Here is a 17,896-nt window from a genome sequence, read left to right on the forward strand (position 1 = left end):
GCATCCCTAGTTCGAACTAGGGTGCAAGTGTAGACATATCCTCAGAGACAGGGCCTGTCTTTTTGTTATGTGTTTGTACAATCTCTATCATGAGCCGATCCTAGCCCATGATAGGGTGCTACTCAATATAAATAAATAAAAAATAAATATATACATTATTTTATTTCACTTGCTTGGACTTACTGTCTGCATAGCGGAGGATTCTGGTGTTTTTTATGAAAACTTCCCCCCGTTGGAAGTTTAGGTAAGAAACAGGAAATAAAAAAATAGTGTTTTCTAAAAAGCACTAAATGGTGACCTCATAGACTAGGAAGAGACTAAAACTGTGAGTTGATAGAAACCCATGTAATTGTACAGATGGGACGGTTTGTGTTCTCTTGATGGCTAATAATAATAATATTGGAACTTGTAATAAGATAGAATTCCCATTTAAAGCTTGTTGCTAACACCTTCATGTTCTGATACAGTTAATTTTATCAAGTAAGATTGAAAAAAACACATCATTTAAAAAAAAGTGTGATGCATGCCACGTTTAATGATTAGCACTCGCATTGGTGTTTTTAATGTCAAATATTTTCATGTAAAATACAAACCTTTGTGTACGCAATGTTTTATTCTAATTATAAACTGGCTTTTTTTTTTAATTAAATATATTTCATAGCGTTTGCCTTTCTTATACACAGAACTACTCCAGCAAAGCTGTTAATTAAAGTCAGTTTGGTAGAGTGCCAAATGGTTAGGGTACTTGGGGCAAGAAGAATCACTAATTTGAAAGAGTGAAGCTGTAATTGGCTATTTATAGCAGAGCTTCTGGCGCCGCATGTTCTGGTTGTTCTAGTCAAAGGAAGCACTTCAGTCACTAAGACAGATATCTGAGCAATATAATTTTGTGTTTGAGGAAAATGTTAAGCCTTTTACACACACACACACACACACACACACACACACACACACACACACACACACACACACACACACACTGCATCAGACATTCTAGATAGTTCACATTGAGAAGAGCCATATATACATAATTGATGTTAATATGATCTATTTCTATGTTAGTTGCCTTGCTTGTAGGACAACTTGAACCTGATTGAATGACTCATCTACAAAATGCTTAAGGAGAAACTTCCATGGGTGTTGAGGGTCATGAGCACTGGGCTAGATGGGAGAGGAGTCTTGATTTTTTTTTGGGGGGGGGGAGGGTGGACATAACATGGAGTAATAGTATGGAAAAGGATGAGAGGCAGTGGTTTAGCTTCAAGGCCAACAGAGCTATGGAAATGCTGCCATTTCCTTTCAGGGCCCTGAATTTGGTATCCGATGAATTCTAGCCATGTCTGCCAGCATAGGTGGGGTGTGTGGGGGTGGGGGTAGAGCCCTTTGTCATTGACAGTTGCTTTAGTGCTCCTGATGACTAAAGGATATATTGTAACACCATTTCACAAAATAACGGAAAACATGAAACCGTTTCTTAATGGAACTCAGCAGAACCAATCATTTTCTCCACAGGTTCTGTCCTACATCCAATTTGGTTTCAGTGAGTGGTTCATCCACACAGATTATACACTGTCAGCTGGTGCTAATATTGTGGCTAATTGTCAATCATATCAGGACCTTTTGACATAAAAGGGGAGGAAGAATGAAAGCAAAGACAAGATGTATTTTCCCTTTGAAGAAACGAGTGATGTGTTTAGAGTGGCAGCATCTCATCTGAGCCTTTCAAGACATTGGCTTGAAAACATCAACATTTATGAAAATGCCAAATACATTTTACGTTTTCTTTTCCTTTTCTTTCTTCTTTATGATCATGTTTCTTTTAAATAAATTCTCGGCTAGGGTTGACATTTCCTCACTGCATGACTTCAGTTCCTGCTAGTTTACTATGTGATCTCATTGGTACAGCTGTATAAGCTTTTAAAACGTTACCTTGACTTCAACTTCTGATTGTATCTTTTAAAAATTCCACAGTGCTTGAATTTAGAAAACGAGGGAGGAAAATAAGCAGAGGTTCATATCAAAGCACACTTGGAAGTTTAAGATGGCAGGAAAGCAAGCCCAGGATGATTACATGTATAAGGTGAAATTCATATATCTGTATACATGGCAGAAGTAATCAGACATTGTGCATGGAATTCTGTGGGTGTTGGGAGCAGGAGTCTACTCTGCAACACACAAACAGGCTCTGAGATCTCTCTATATCTCTTTGTAGCTGCTATTCAAAGCTAGGATAGTAGCAGCTGTCACAGCCAGTCTCCCCAAGTGCAAAGATTTGAGGCTCGTGGTTTGGCCCTCATCTCTGTGCCTGGGACTTGGATCTATCTTACTTTGCATGTTCTGGATCTCTGATTCCCACTTGGCCTTCATTCATAAACATTTAGACCTTTCTTGCATCTTCATCTTAGTTAGACCCACATGGAGCAATTGAGACCTCAAGTTGAGTGTCTCAATTTCATTGTTAAAAGTTATATGAGTCCCATGGGCCTAAATGACTTAAAACTGAGTTCTTTGGCACATTTGAAATTTTCCCTCTTGGTATTAAAGTCAAGGAGTTTAAAATCTCTAACCAGATATACCCAAAAAAGTATGGGAGAAAGGAATTCTCATCATCCCACTTTATCAATGGAGAAATGAGGCTATGTTGTCATGGCCCATATTGGGCTGCACATCCTTTACTTCTTGGCACAGCTTGTGGTGCCTGCTTCTATGGGGAGAATTGAGGCATCTCATTGGACACTCTTCCAGGGAGCCAATGGGGTCCCGTGAATAGGGCACTGGACTAGCACTGTGGATCTCCAGGTTCTGTTCTTTGCTCTATTGCTATGTGTGATGTTGAGCGAGTCATTTTACCTGTTGATGCTTCAGTTTCTCTATCTGGAAAGTGGGTACTATCGGAGTTAGGGGTCCAGTTAGGCAAACAGTGTACTCATAGCATTAGCCCTTAACTCCTTTGAAGCCAATAAACTGGGCTTGTGAGGCCAGGTCTATGCTATGGGGCAATGTCGAACTAAAGTACACAACTCCAGCCATGTGAATAGTGTAGCTGGAGTCTACATGCCTTAGCGCAAGTTGTCATGGCGTCTCCACTGTGCGGGGAGTCAATTGGAGAAACTCCCACTCCATTGAAGTATCGGAGTCGACAGGAGTGCCATCGGTGGTTGATTTAGTGGGTCTTCATTAGACATGCTAAATCAACCCCCCGGGAGAAAGATCCCTGCAGCACCTATCTCCCTGTAAGTGTAGACAAGGCCTCAGTAAAGACTTTACAATGAATAAAGGATGGAAGGGTTTACTCCCGGTTAGTATGGTCTTCCGTCTCTGTCAAGTGCTGTCATTGCTAAAAAGCCCCACCAAGAAAACAGCTGCCAGGCTGCTTTAATGCAGCTTTTTTTATCCAACCTAACACCTATAATATCAAGAAGGTTAAGTGTGAAATGTCTTTAGAATGTGAAGGGATTTTGCTTCCTCCCACCAATCAAGGCTGAGGTTTTTTGTTTTTGTTTTTTCCCTTTTTGATGCCATGATGTGAACCTGCCGGTTTTAATTCACATCTCCTGACCGCAGGGAAATGATCAATGGCACAATTAGGTCACAGATGCTGGAAATACGAGTGTGGCACACAGCCAGAGTCAGACTTTCACTTTGCATCTGACCCTAAGTGGTGGTGCGCGTGTCTGCATCTCCCTTAGAAGTACTGAGCGCTGCGGATGTGGACCGCATTTCAGACTGTGGCCCTGCGTTGCTAACTCCTGTCTCTTATTGCTGAAGCGTATTTTCTAGCATGCCTGTAAACCAGACATAGGTTTGGATTTCCGTTTTTATTCGTGTAAATAAATTATCCTTCCCACCACGTTCTAAGTGTCCTTTTTAAAGTTGTGCAACAGACCAGAAGGAAAAAACCAGCAGGCGGATAATGAAGGGACCTGAAGCATTGTGAAGGATGGTCTTGCAGTTTAGGCACTAAACTGGGATTTGAGTGAGCTAGATCCAGTTCCTAGCTATGCCCTACACTTCCTGTGTGATCTTGGGCAAGCTACTTTGGCGTCAGTGTCCCAAAGTACTTAAGCAGATGCCTAATTGCCATTGTTGTCAATATGACATGAGCATTTGCTTAAAGGCAAACAAGTGCTTGACTGAAGAATCAGGGGCGTATAATCTCTTTGTGCCTTAGTTCCCCTCTGTAAAATGGAGATGAGCATGCGTCCCTCTCTTCCACATGGGACTGTGAGGCATTTGGGATACTCTAGTGACAGGAGCTATTTAAAATGCTAGATAGGCTTGAAAAAATCAAGTTTGTGTGCCTAATTCACAACTGCCTTGCTCGTGTGCTGAGTGACCATAAAGCGCTACCCAGTAACTATGGGAAGGTTTTACGTGCAGTCTGCAGCTCACGTTGCAAAAGTGTAACTGACTATACCAAGTGCAAAGCAGTAGAGAATCAGGTGTCAGATCTTTAATGCAGCTTTAGAAATAGAAACCATTTCAGAACTCCTGCTAACATAGAGCAATACATGAGGACGAGCAGAAAAAGGAATCTTGATCGCTAAAAGAATTTTAGCTGAGTGAGGGAAGTAGCAACAACTCCTGCTTGGAAGATCATATTTGACATAATATATTATATACAATAATTACATGGGAAAGGTAGGTATGCTGGCCTGTGAAATGCTTGACTTATTTTACCAGGCACATACTTACATTCTGCTGAGATTTAAATGGAGTTTTGAGGCAACTGTTAAATGCGTCGGCAGCACAAAACCTAAGAGACGGTTAAAGCCAAAACCCAACCCATGCAAAGATTCCAGGGGGGGAATGTCCAGGCCTAAACTGGGTTAGTGAACTGGATGCACAGATACAAGATAAGACTGGGAACCAATGCTATACAGGCAGTCCCCGGGTTACGTACAAGATAGGGACTGTAGATTTGTTCTTAAGTTGAATTTGTATGTAAGTCAGAACTGGTACATATTGTAGGGGAAACTCTAGCCAAACATTTCTCCAGAGCTCAGTTTTATTCTCCCACACCTCACTTCCCTCAGTCCTTTATTCTCAAGCTGAGGTGTCTGCTGAGAAAAGCCACTCCACGTCTGCCTGGTCTGCTGGGGGGGGGGGGTCGCTAGCTTCGCGTCTCCCTGGTCTGCTGGGGGGAAGCAGCTAGTGCGGGGTTGCCTCACCCCGTTTGTAAGTAGGGATCCGATGTAAGTCGGATCCATGTAACCCGGGGACTGCCTGTACTTACAGAAGAAGGGACTCTACCATGGGAAGCAGTGACTCTGAAAAAGATGTGGGAGTCATGGTGGATAATCAACTGAGCAGGAGCTCCTGGGATAAAGCTGTGGCCAAAGGGAATCTTGAATAGGAATAGAGACAGAGATGAAAGAGGGAAGGTACGACCTATTGGTAAGAAATTGGCTGAAGCTGTGCAAGGAAGTCGGTCCGATGTGGTATGCTGTACCAGCAAGCCGGCATGGTGTACTGGAAAGACACCTTACTGCCCTCAGTGCCTCCACGGTGCTTCCTCTCAAGAGAAAAGAGCAGGGATGGGGGGCTGGGAGCAGTATGGCAGCAGGAGGAGCTGCCAGCATTCTGTTCCGTTTCCTGCATGCGGCTGCCCCTCCCAGTGAGGAAAAAGAGCATAGCCCCCAGCCCAGTCCTCCGGCTGCCTCTGCTACATGGAAGCATGGGGGCTGAGCTCAGTGGTCTACTCAATTAATTAAGCTTAACAAACAGAAGATTCAGGGGTGATTTGATCACAGTCCATCAGTACCTACATGGGGAACAAATATTTAAAAATGGACTATTCTATCTAGCAGAGAGAGGTGTGAGTTTTTGACAGTGACAATAATTAATCTTTGGAACAATTTGCCATTGGTTGTGGTGGATTCTCCACCACTGACCATTTAAAATCAAGATTAGATCTTTTGGTAAAAGACTTACTCTAGGAATTACTTTTGAGAAGATCCTCTGACCTTCTAGTCTGGTCACAATGGCCTTGGTATGTGTAAGAAAAAAGACATGACAAAAGAACTTACTTTAAGCTAAAAGTAAAGAGTTATACAAGCTTTCCTTGGAACCCAGAACTGTCCCGTCCACAGGATAGTTTTGGTTGGCCACACTAAGCGCCATGCTTAGGGGTCCTCACAGTGGCTACCTCAACTTCCTATGGAAGGGACAGAGGGGATTTACCTGGGCGCCTGAGTGGAGCAGCAGCAGGGGTCCCCACACACACCACGGTGGCGGGAGTCAGAGCAGCCCGGCAGCCTGCCATACTCCATTCCACCTCACCTGGCCCTCTACACTTGGCTTCTCCATGGCAACAAGAAACAGAATGCTCTGGCCCCGAGCCACTTCACTTCCTGCTGCCATGGAGAAGCCAAGTGCACCAGGCTAGGAGAGGGCAGCGGGTTGGAGTGGAGCAAGCCGCTGGGTGAGGGTAAGGAGGGGTCAAACCTGCTGCCACCCCACACCAGGCCTCTGGTAATTTCCACAAAAGACATGGTGAGTGGGGCTTGTGGGAAGGGATAGAACGGGGCAGGGAGGAGATGAAGCAGGGGCAGGACCTGGTGTGTGTGGGGGTGGATAATACCCCAGGCCCTGCACTCGGTTGGCTACGTAGAGCCAAATTCTTATAGGTTCAAAGTTCTTGACATGCCAGTGACAGGTTGTTTGTGGAATATTCTGGATGGGTCAAATAGATGGTACAATATCAAATCAAAATTAGCTCTTCTCCCCAAACATGCATTACAATCCAAATTTTGTTAATGGTACTTGTGTTAAATGCTTGTCTGCCTCTACACGTCCTGGTTCCAGTCAGGACAAGTGGTGAAAATATCAGAAAAGCGCCCCATCTGCCTTAACTCTCTCTGCTCCCTTTGTTTTTGGGTGCTTCCTTTGATGGGGCCGAAGGGACACTTCTGATACTCGGAAGCTGATTCTCAGATGAAAGAGGTTTAGACGGGCGTCTGAATCTCAATGAACTTAATCTCCAAATCTTGGGAGCACCCTTCACCATTCCAAACCCACCTCTTTCAGAGCCATGACCAGAGGTAGGCAAGGTACAATATTGGATGCCTCACAAATAGCACCGAGTTTATCACCCCACCACCCCTGTCATTACTTCTGCTTGTAGATGGGGAACTGTGGCAGATCTGGCAAGTGAACTCACACCTCGCCCATCTCAGTTTAGAAAAAGCCACCCCCGCTCTGCCAATCCCAAGGCCCCTTCATTAGAGCAGTAACATGGGCATTACTGTTGCCATCATGAAATGGCTGCATAGACCACTGGTTGGACATTGGCAGGCTACCTCCCTTGCTCATTCTATCCTCCTGAGTCTGGCGAAATTGAAATTTGTCACATCCTTTCAGCCCACAGGAGGTTATGGGAGGTTTTATCTGACTCGGAGACACAATGGCTCCCCCAGATTATTTTCAGCAGAATGCAGTTTAGCACGGCAGCTCTGCTGTCCAGCGCTCTATTCTCTGCAAATTCAGACTGGGTATGGTACATAGCACCCTTTCCCAAATCTTCTAGGCAGCTTTTTGAAGTCCCGTGTTTTTTGCCTGGCTTATTATTTACACTGCTTTGGAGAGAGCAATGGAGAAAACTCTATTAGCAAAGCTCTTAATTGATTTTCCTTTTATATAGTTGATCATCCATGCTGGTTATTGATGGCAACTGATTATCTTCTGCCCCCCACCCCTCCATGCTCTTCTCCCTTTCCCTCCACCCCAAATTGAATCAGAACATAGTGAAGAGGGCACTTTTGTAAAAACCCTGTCTAAGAAACCAAATCATAGACATGAGGAAGTTAAAAAGAAAAATCACCAGTGACTGATACTGGAGCATTAGTAAGTGCTAACCAGCAAAAAAAAAAAAAAAAAAAAAAAAGGAAGCCTTCAGTTCCATGCAAAAATTGTATTTAAAATTTGGCCCTGGTCTATAGAATAAGGGTCTTGTAGATTAAATACTAATTTAGTCTGGCTGAATTGGTACAGAAGTGCCTGCCTGTACCATACATCTGTGGAATGCCCTGGAATGTCGTGGTGCAAATGGTGCCATGGACCATGAATACTAAATTGTGTCTGAACGTAGAACGTAGAAGGGGGTCTTCAGGAAGGTCTAATGTTCTGATGCTCGGGGTAACAAACAGATCTTTGATGGCAAAAGCCCTGCTAAGGATGCAATCATGTGAGTTGCTGTGCGCTACCTACCAAGTGCTCAGGACTTGCAGTGACAGCATGGAAGGTTGTTGCTCAGGAAAAGCACATCATACTATAGGAAGGCACTAAAAGGCACATGGATGAAGTGGGTTTTTCCCGTGAAAGCTTCTGAATGTGTATATTTTGGTGAGTCTCCTATGTGCCACAGGACCACTCATTTTTGAAGTTAAAGACTAATACGGCTGCCTCTCTGGCCTGAAGGTTAAGCTCTTGGGGATCACTCTGCGAGCTGAATCCAGTTGTTTCCAGCCTCCCCACTCTTCCTCCCACACACTCCCCCCTCCCAAAATCAAACCTCCTCTCCACAATAAACCATGTGCGATGGCCTTCAATTATATAAGTGTAGCCAGCCAAGACTGCTTGCAGATGAAATATTTATGCCAAGGAGCTGAATGTGAGGCTGGAAGAACAATGTGGCCAACTTTCCTAAAACCAGCTGCAAACCTGAAACTCATTTGTGGCAGAAAACTGAAAACTACCCAACCCCCACTATCCCAAACTGCCGATTAGGATTGCTTAGCCCTGCCTTTTGTCAATAACTTCTGAGGTACTTCTTCATCTGAGATGCAAAATGGCAAAAGAAAAAAGAAAGAAAAAGAAATGTAACACAGCCCGTGTGAAATGTTAATGTGTGCTGTTTGCCAAGCACAGATTGCTAGGGGAGTTTGTGGTATAGACTGACTTGATTATATGTAAATACAGACATTAAGGAGCTGTGACAGACCTTTCTGAGTTGACATACAAGAAGGCACATTATTACTTGAGACAAAATCTTGAAAAAAGAGAACCCAAATGCATCTTGATGTGTGATTTTACATTTTGTTAAGTAGTCTGTAGGTTGATTTACTCTTTCCATTCCATGCAGCAGGGTTTCAGGTACATTTATAAACCTGTAGCCATGTTGAAGACCAAGTCCCCCATGAAGATCTTTATGAACTCAGAGCTAACGTTGCCTATACGCTTTTCCTGGCAATACATGCTCTAAAAATCACGGTCATCGCCAGCTAACGGGAGATGAGTATGCAGAAAGTCACTTTATGTCCCTTGCTTCACAAATATGTCTGGACTTAGCAATCATACATGTGAGGGTGATTCCTCCTCTTTCCTACTTGGGCTTGCCTGTGTGGGGAAGGGAGAGTATTGCCATTGAACTGTTAATCTCCTCCTGTGCAGGAGGGAGAAACCTCAGGTTTTGTCTCTTCCTTTTCTCCAGTGCCAAACCCTGGCCAGCACAGGTGATCTGGCATGGAGAGGGAGGTAAGTTACACAAGGCAAAGGGCAGGTTAGTTAATATAAAACACATGGGGTAAGAAAAACTGAACATGGAGTCATAAAATAGCCTTGTAGGGTTATATAGTCTAACCTATTGTATTGTAGCACCATGAAATATTCTTCATTTCTGCAATCAACTTCCTGCCATTCTTAACATATAACCACTCTAATACATGTACATACTTCTGTACATCAGTTATCACCTTAACTCTGACCTCCACAAGCTAATGCTATTCTATCAACGGACATTTTTTGCACTAAAAAAGTCTAAAGTGTTTTATTACTTTAAAAAAGGTCAGAATTATGATTATATGTTTGAGGGACATTCAGAGAAATGGGGCATTGGGTTATGAATGTTTCCTTCCTTGCTAGTCTACCCCTGGTGTGTATTACACTGGAGGCTGCAAAAATAAATCAGAAGGGTGCAGTGACATATCATAAGTTATTCTGTTGTTCACATCTGGGCACATTATGGGACAAATTTTCAGCTAGTGTAGATCAGCTTAGTCTGACTCAATTATCATAGTTCAGACAAGCTAAAAAACAAGAAACAAGTAAGCACACACATACACACACACTAATTTAGGAGGTGCACAAACTTGTGTAAGGGACCTGCAAAAATTGGTAACAAATGATGAAACTCAATTTTTCTGGAAACCGAGAAAATACAATTTTTCAAACTGGTTCCTCCCATCTCTGTCAGAGATATGGCTCAATTAAGGATGATTTGGGGAGTATAATGTACAGCTGTGGGCAACTGGAATTGAAAGCCTTTGAGTTCTTCTTTCACTGTAGATCCAGGATGGGCAACTTGCATGGCTTTTACTTCTCTAGCCATGCAAATCACAGCATGAGAAATAGCTTCCATGCCTCTTCTATAATATAACTTCATTGCACCTGAAATTACATTGCAGAAATACTATTTTGAACTCCACTTTCCCAGTGGAAAGCTTAGGTCAGGCAAAAGTAGCCTGAAGGGATACATTTGCCTGATTAAATTTGATATATTCTATGTATCTTTCCTAGCCTCCAGCCTTCGCTTAGTACATTTATTCTACAAGCACTAAGCCAGTAATCAACTTCAGCACCAACCTATTAGAATTATTATTTTACACTATATATAACTTCTTACCCATGGACCTTGCTGTTTGTTTCATATACACATAAGCTGTGAACTAATGAAATGTATGCCTGGAAATAACTGTGTTTTATCTATCTACAGAAGTGGCATAAGATTTTGTGTTGCCTTTTCAAATTAATGCCTATTAGAAAAATGAATAATTCTCATTCAAGTCACAAAACTTCCAATAATAAATGAAGAGAGCCAGACAAAATCTTTTAAATGAAAAGGGGTTCATATATTTGATAAATTTCCCTTTTAAAAAAATCAATATTTCATGAAAGCTGGTTGATTTTCTCAAAATTGTTCACTTTTTCCCATGAGACTGACACATTTTTGGTTGAAAATTTAAGGAGAAACATTACTGATGTCATTCTAGACATGTTTCATTTATCAAAAATAAGGTTTCTCAGAAAATGACATTTTAATGCTTACCAAATATTAGGATTTTTGGCAAATGAAATTGTTGGTATAAATTTTCATTGAAATTTTTATGAAAAGGTTATTAAAAATGGTCTGCTTCAAATCTTGTAAAATCTTAGCCACTTTGAAATTTTGATTTTCTTTTTCTTAGCAAATGTGCTTCACTTGTTGAAGAGCTTTGAAAACCAGTAACTTTGGGATGGTGGAGGAACAACCAAAATTCTTTTGCCAAACTTAGAGAAAATGAACCAAAAAAAAGAGAGAGGTTTTGTTCTTGTTGCAGCTATGTTCCCTATAATTACAGCATTAAGATCTGATCAATGCCCAGTGACTTCAATGAGTTTTGGATTGAGACTTTTGACTCTCTTAGAGGAAAAGTCCAAAAAAGTTCCCCACACAGCTAGATAAGCCACCTGCTTCTCATATTTAGCATGTGGAAATGGATGAATTATCTTGATTCTGTGCTTTGTGTGTGTGTAAACAAAAAAGGCATTCATTCAGTTACACCAGGTGTTGCACATTTTGGCATCATTTTTGCAAAATCCCCCGTTAATTAACACTGCTTGCTATACTCATGCACAAAGTCTTACTGAGTAATCCAAGCGGGGTTCGGCACAAAGCTTTGCTGCATTGTTCACTGGTACAAACTGCTTTTTGCTATGTTTAAAAATCTTCTAAACCTGTGCTCACAATAGCAGAAATGGCCATTCCACCTCTTCCACGCAGCGATTTTCTCAAAATACTCCTGAAGAGAAATCTGTAAGCATGGCCTAAATGGAGCTTCATTTCCAATCTCTGCTGATAGCAGAGAAGAGCATTTGAGGGGACAACCTATGAATGGTGGGAATAACAGGCTAGGATTTTCAAAGCTATTTAGCGGCCTAAGGATGCAGATAGGCACCTGGGCTGAGTTTTAAAGGCACATAAGCAGGTTAACTGCCGGGTTCCCATTGATTTCCATGGGACTTTGGTGCCTAACCTGATTAGGTGCTTTTGAAAATCTGACTAAGTGGCTGTCTGTATGTTTTAGCTTTGAAAATCTGCCCTTATATGTGCAAGTTGAACCTCTCTAATCCGGCACTCTCTGGTACGGCAACATCCCTGGTCCGGCATGATTTTAGTTAGCGAGGGTGAGGCCAAGTTTACCACGGTCCCATAAAGTTGTTTACAGCCACCAGGCCTGGCTTTCAGTGTTCTGTGCTGTTATTTAGCTCTAATTCGCCCTTCAATGTCCGGAAGTGTTGGAAATGCTGCTAGACAATATTGACTTCCTGTGGTTCGGCAAATCTTCTGATGTGGCACCAGTCAGGTTCTGAGGGGGCTGGACTACAGAGGGTCAACCTGTACTCGATAAAGACAAGTTTTGTCAAAATGGATTAAATCAATATCAGTTCAACAGCTGGTTGAAAATATAAAACTATAATTTCCTCCTATTTTTCTTTTGCCCGTGGCTGTTGCCATGATTCCCTCATTACTGGCTGAGTAGCCTGAAATCTTGGCTTTCTTAAACTTCTGCAGTAAGCAAACAATTTGCCACATCTCAGTGAGAGACAGTCATTTTAATTACTGCATAATTCTGTTAATCTATTGAAGTGCACCCACCTATTTGGTTTGTAATGCCAAGCTCACTATAACCAAGAGGCTGGCTTTAATATACAGTATATGCCACAGGTCCATAAGTGTCCTTTGTAAGAATTACAGTACACCAGGTATTATAGCCCAGGGAATGCACAGGACTAATACAGGATATTGCTTCTGTTGTAAGCAGTAAACAGTAAACAGTTGCATGATCTAAGCAACTTAACAACAGTCTTGAAGAGGGCACCTAATTTAATAAAGTATTTGTTGTATGTTGACTACCCATGGATTGTAAAAGCAGCACCTATGGAAGTTGAATTAGCATAAAAGGTTGGTGTAATGAACTGCAGATTACATATTCAAATCAATACGTTTGCTAGTGGGATGCTGCAAACTCACAGAGTACTTAGGCATGTAGTCATTAATTAGGAAGATACAGTAGCTGTATCAAATTAGTATAAACAGTTAACTTGTGAAAAGTCTGTTTATATTTTAGGTGATATCAAATAAGTGACATATAAGCAATAAGTGCAGCACCTTTTGTATAGTGGGTGTAATAAAATCTGATTCAGGGCTTGAGTCTCAATTCACTTCAAAGCACCTCTATACTGTTCTGGCCAGATAACAGGGTTTTAACACGGGCATAAATGATATTTAACTTTAAGACAGTGTGATCTGAAGAGGCCTTACTGTAAGTGAGCTAGGTTTTCAGTCCCTTAAAACTAGGGCCCTGTCTTGAAGTGAATAGGCCTAATGACCTATGTGCTGCAAATTGCACAGTCATGCCTTAATCTGTTGGATTGCTAATGACAATAATCAATAGCTGATCATAAAAACACTGTTCACTGAGCAGTACATGTTCTCTGCTATAGGGAAGAGCCTGTTATTATATATGTTTTCCTCATACAGCTGTTGATATACTGTGATTGTTACCCTAAAACGTCTCTTCATTAGGTTCATTGGATTAAGCTCCTTGAACTTGGCACTACAGAGTTCGTATTCGAACCCTTTGATCACTCTCATGGCTCTTCTTTAGCCTCCTACAATGTATTAGCATCCTTCTTGAATTGTGGACACCAGAGCAAGAGCCAGTGTTGCGACAGCAGTCACACAAGTGCCAAATACAGAGCTAATATGATCTCTCTACTTCTATTAAAGATTCTCCTGTTTCTGCATGCCAGGGGCACATTAATTCAGGGCCACGGTGTTACACGGGGGATTGTGTTCACCCAATTAACCCCCAGGACTCCCAAAGTGTTCCTGAGTCACTGCTTCCAAGAATATAGTCCTCCATTCTGCAAGTATGAGGCCTTCATGCAGTGTTCCTGGATGTATATACAAGTTGGACCTCCCTAGTCCAGCATCCTCAGGACCTGACCGGTCCTGAAAGGGGGTACTTGCTAGACCAAGGGAAGTCCCCTGCTACCAGTCTCCAGCCCACCACCCCTCAGTGCTGTTGGCTCTGTTGCCCCAGCTAGCTTCCTGGTCTCCAGCCACAAATACAGCTGGCCTTGACCAACCCCACTTCCAGCGGCCTTTGGCCCCAGCTGAACTGCCTGCCAGGCTGTAGCTGGCTCTGGTTGGGCTGCTGGGGTCTGTCGCTGGCCTCAGTCTCACTGCTATAGGCTCCCAGAGGCTGCTGGAGGCTGCAGCCCTGGACCGCTGCCATGGGCTCTGGCCCTGGTCCTGCTTCTGGATGCTAGCCCTCATGCCAGTTGGCTCTTGGGGCTGTCTGGTCCAGGAACATCCATGGTCCTGCTGGACCACAGATGTTGCCGGACCAGAGAGTGCCAATTTTGGGAGATGCTGCCAGTATTGACATTTAGCTGTAGCAAACCAACGAGCAGCCCTAAGGGTGCAACCATACCGTGGCGCAGCACATTGCCAGCATGGAGCAATTGCAGCCTCATGAAGAACAAATATTAGTTTAAAATATTCCGATGTTCTTAAGTGCTGCAGTTGCACTTGATGTTTTCTCAGCCCAGATCTCCTACGCGGCGTATCTCACGTTAGCGCTGATGTTCAGATTGGTAAGGATAAAGATTTAACAGGTTGAATGGAATGGTATTACTCCAATGCATGAGGGATTTCTTTTCATTGTTCATCTGTGAAATTGAGACAATTAATTACAGGGGGAAGAAATGAAATATTGTGCATTCATGACTAGAGGAGCATGGCAGTTCTTTTAATAGAAGTTTTTTGTTATATGCACTCAGTGCTTTCCCGTCGGCTAGTATTGCTTTTCAGAGGTTCCTGGACTGGTGGTAGGGTTTCCCAGATCTCTGGATGGGGGCTCAAACCAATTATTTTTTATTTTTTAATGTTGAAAGAACCCCTAGCACCACCTGGCAGAAGGCTTTATATTCTTGCTATTAGGAAAATTTCAATGCAACAGAACAAGAGGATACTAAAACTAGTGCACACACTTAGCCACACAGCAGACTTTGTGGACCATTTCCTATTAATACTATGATATAATGCAAACCAGTACTTCAGCAGAGCTTTATAATGCGGTGGCACTGATTTGCTGCTCTGTTCTATGAAGTAATGGGACCTCTTTCGTTGTTAGATGCCAATTGACAATTCAGGGCAGGAATAACAAAAGAAGCATGGGTGGTCTGGATTCTTGTGATTCCTGAAAGCTGAAAATCAAGGTGAGCCCAAGGCAAATAATCCACATTCAAATTTCCATTATAAAAACTCTAATTCTCCTACCAAGTCATCAGGAGGTTTGGGGCTTTTTTTTCCCCCTTCTGACAAGCAGCAGTTATTTATCAAATAGTTAAGTATGTCCAAGGTACGGTACATATCTGAAATGAGGTTGTCCTTGAATGATGGATCAAGAGAGAGTTTAAAAGTACAGGTTTCCCCACTGTTTTGTTTCTGGGACTATTCAGGAACAAGAAGCCAACCCATGTGTGTTGTCCATAGCTCGATAAGGCCAAAGAAGTTAACAGAGAAAATTCTTTCCTTATAGGAAACTAGAAGTTTTACCCAGCATTGCTCATGTCCTTAACTCAATTAATTTTTTGTTGAAATGAAAGAAAATGTCCATGCTTCATTGAAATCATTGTGCTGGGGTGGGGCTGGGGAGGAGAGGTTCAGGATATAGGCTGCCCCAGGGAAAGAGGTCAACCCCAGCCCTCTCTCACTGCAGCAGCTTGGGGCCAGGTGAGAAGCATCTGTACATGGCCATTGCAGTTCCAGCGGGCATAGCTGGGGGAATGGAGTGTCCCCCCCACTCCCCCCACTGGGGCAGATCCAGGTTTGTCTGCCTCCTTTGCTCTCCTGCCAGAATGCGGAATGCAGCAAATGGGGCACTTTCCCCTTTTTTCACCTGCCTGGTGATTCTGTTTCTTCTCTATCTGGGTTTATGAGAAGCCAGTCCCATTCCAGGCACATGCCATTTTCCTGGCACAACTTGCTTTAAGTTACGATAAGAGGAAGCTGCATACTGAATTTGGTGGTCCTAACTCTTACTGTTTAGGAGAGAAGCTTCAGAGGGGTAGCCGAGTTAGTCTGTACAGGATAAACTTAAAAAACAACAAATAGTCTGGTAGCACCTTAAAGACTAACACAACCTGTAGATGGTGGTATGAGCTTTCGTGGGCACAGCCCACTTCTTCAGGTGGATGACCGGAGTGTTGGATGTCCAGAACAAAAAAGAGTTATTGAACAGACAGGCAGGCGAACTCTCTCAAATATAGTACTAGCATACTTGCATAGTGTTACTAGGGTCCCAGGGCAGGGGACTGGTGGTGTGAAGGGGCATGCGGTGGAGGGAGTGCAGGAGGTGCAAACGGGGTGCAAGAGTGAGGGTTGAGGGATGAGGAGAAGCTCAGGGTGGAGGGGTCCCATCTAGCACAGGCTTTTTCTCTCCCCCAGCCCTCCTTCCAGCTGCCAAGGATGTTTCTCTCCTCCCCCCTTCCCCTGCCTCCCGCCCAGACCTCTTCTCAGAAGCCAGGGGCATTTTTTCTCCCCTCAATGTGCCCCCCAGCTATCAGGTGCATTTTCTCTCCCACCAGCCCCTCTCTCTGTCCCAGCTGCTGGAGCCTTTTTACTCCCTCCAGCCCACCCCAGCTGCCAGAGGCTGTTTCTGTCACCCCCTCCGGCACTGTGACCAAGGGCTGGAAGGGCAGGGAAGGGTTTGGGGCACAGGGGCTACTTACTGGGTATGCTGGCAGAACCTGAGCTCTTCTGACCTCTGGCTTGGTGGTACGGCTGCCTCTAGTGGACACTGCAGGATAGTTCTCCCCAGCAGGCTGGCTGGCCCCAAGGGCCACTCTCCTATCATGTCTCTCTGGACAGCAGCCCTTCCCTTTGCATGTTATGGAAAACTCTCCTTTTCCCCAGGCTTTTGGTTGTCCTGGCACAACCAAACTCTGACCTTGCGTTAAGTTAGGAAAAGAGGAAGCTCCATAGCAAATTTGGTGGCCCTGGCTCTTTCCATTTAGGAAAAATTCTTGAACAAATGTTCTTCCAGATAGATGGACAGACACACTCTAAAACATAACTATAGAGATACATGGTCAATACAGTCGAAGATCCATATGCTTTATGTGCGTTTTAAATTTTTTTTCATATGTGCAAAAATGTAGGGAGGGACTAAAGCCACCACCGGATAGTGCAAACAAAAACCACGCCAGCTGTCCCCACTTCTCCGCTAAGGCACCTGGCTGCCGACCTGCAGTGCCACTTTTTGAGTTCCAGGTCCCTTTCTGAGCAGACTGCCAATAACAGCTGACAAAGCCCGCGTGCGCAGGGGTTGTGTGGTGTGTACACGCATGGAGAAGGACGAGACCACCAAGCTAATCTTAACTTGTGACCTAATCAAGGATCTGAACCTACGTCTCCTGAGATGAAAGGCTATTGCACTTATTTTTCATCTAAAAAGCCATTTGGAGTGCATATAGACTGTTCCCCTCGAGAGAAAGTGTCAGGCTGATGTACGGCAGCACAAAATGGGAGTGTAAATGTAGGTGATGTTCACGGACTAGTGAATAGGGCTAGTTTACTAAGAAATGAATTACTAGCAAAACAAATGCACCAGCTCCAACCTGAGACTCTCTCCTTACTTATTTAAAGATGATTTTATCAGCGCTCACAGAGCTGTTGATTCTGGCAAGTTTCAAAGGACACTGTTGTCTCAAAGAAAGTTTAAGTACAGAGCATTTGTTCTCAATTTTTATTTTTAATTTATAGGGACAGAAAAAGGAGCTGAAGAGGACTTACAGAAATGGAAATGGCTTATTGCTCTCTTGTCAGAATGATAAAAATTCATTTGTT

At 43.3% G+C, this 17,896-nt stretch overlaps 1 long non-coding RNA gene across 2 annotated transcripts in view; it reads left to right on the forward strand.

Moving 5' to 3' along the window:
- Positions 1-6,346: 6,346 nt before the first annotated feature.
- LOC112544317 (uncharacterized) overlaps positions 6,347-17,896 on the forward strand; it is a 289,095-nt gene continuing 277,545 nt past the window's right edge. For both annotated transcript variants that reach the window (XR_012905771.1, XR_012905770.1), the window contains exon 1: positions 6,347-6,495. This is a non-coding gene — a long non-coding RNA (uncharacterized LOC112544317). The remainder of the gene's footprint in view (positions 6,496-17,896) is intronic.

This window comes from Pelodiscus sinensis, chromosome 8 (assembly GCF_049634645.1).
Source record: "Pelodiscus sinensis isolate JC-2024 chromosome 8, ASM4963464v1, whole genome shotgun sequence".
Classification (NCBI taxonomy): domain Eukaryota; kingdom Metazoa; phylum Chordata; order Testudines; family Trionychidae; genus Pelodiscus; species Pelodiscus sinensis.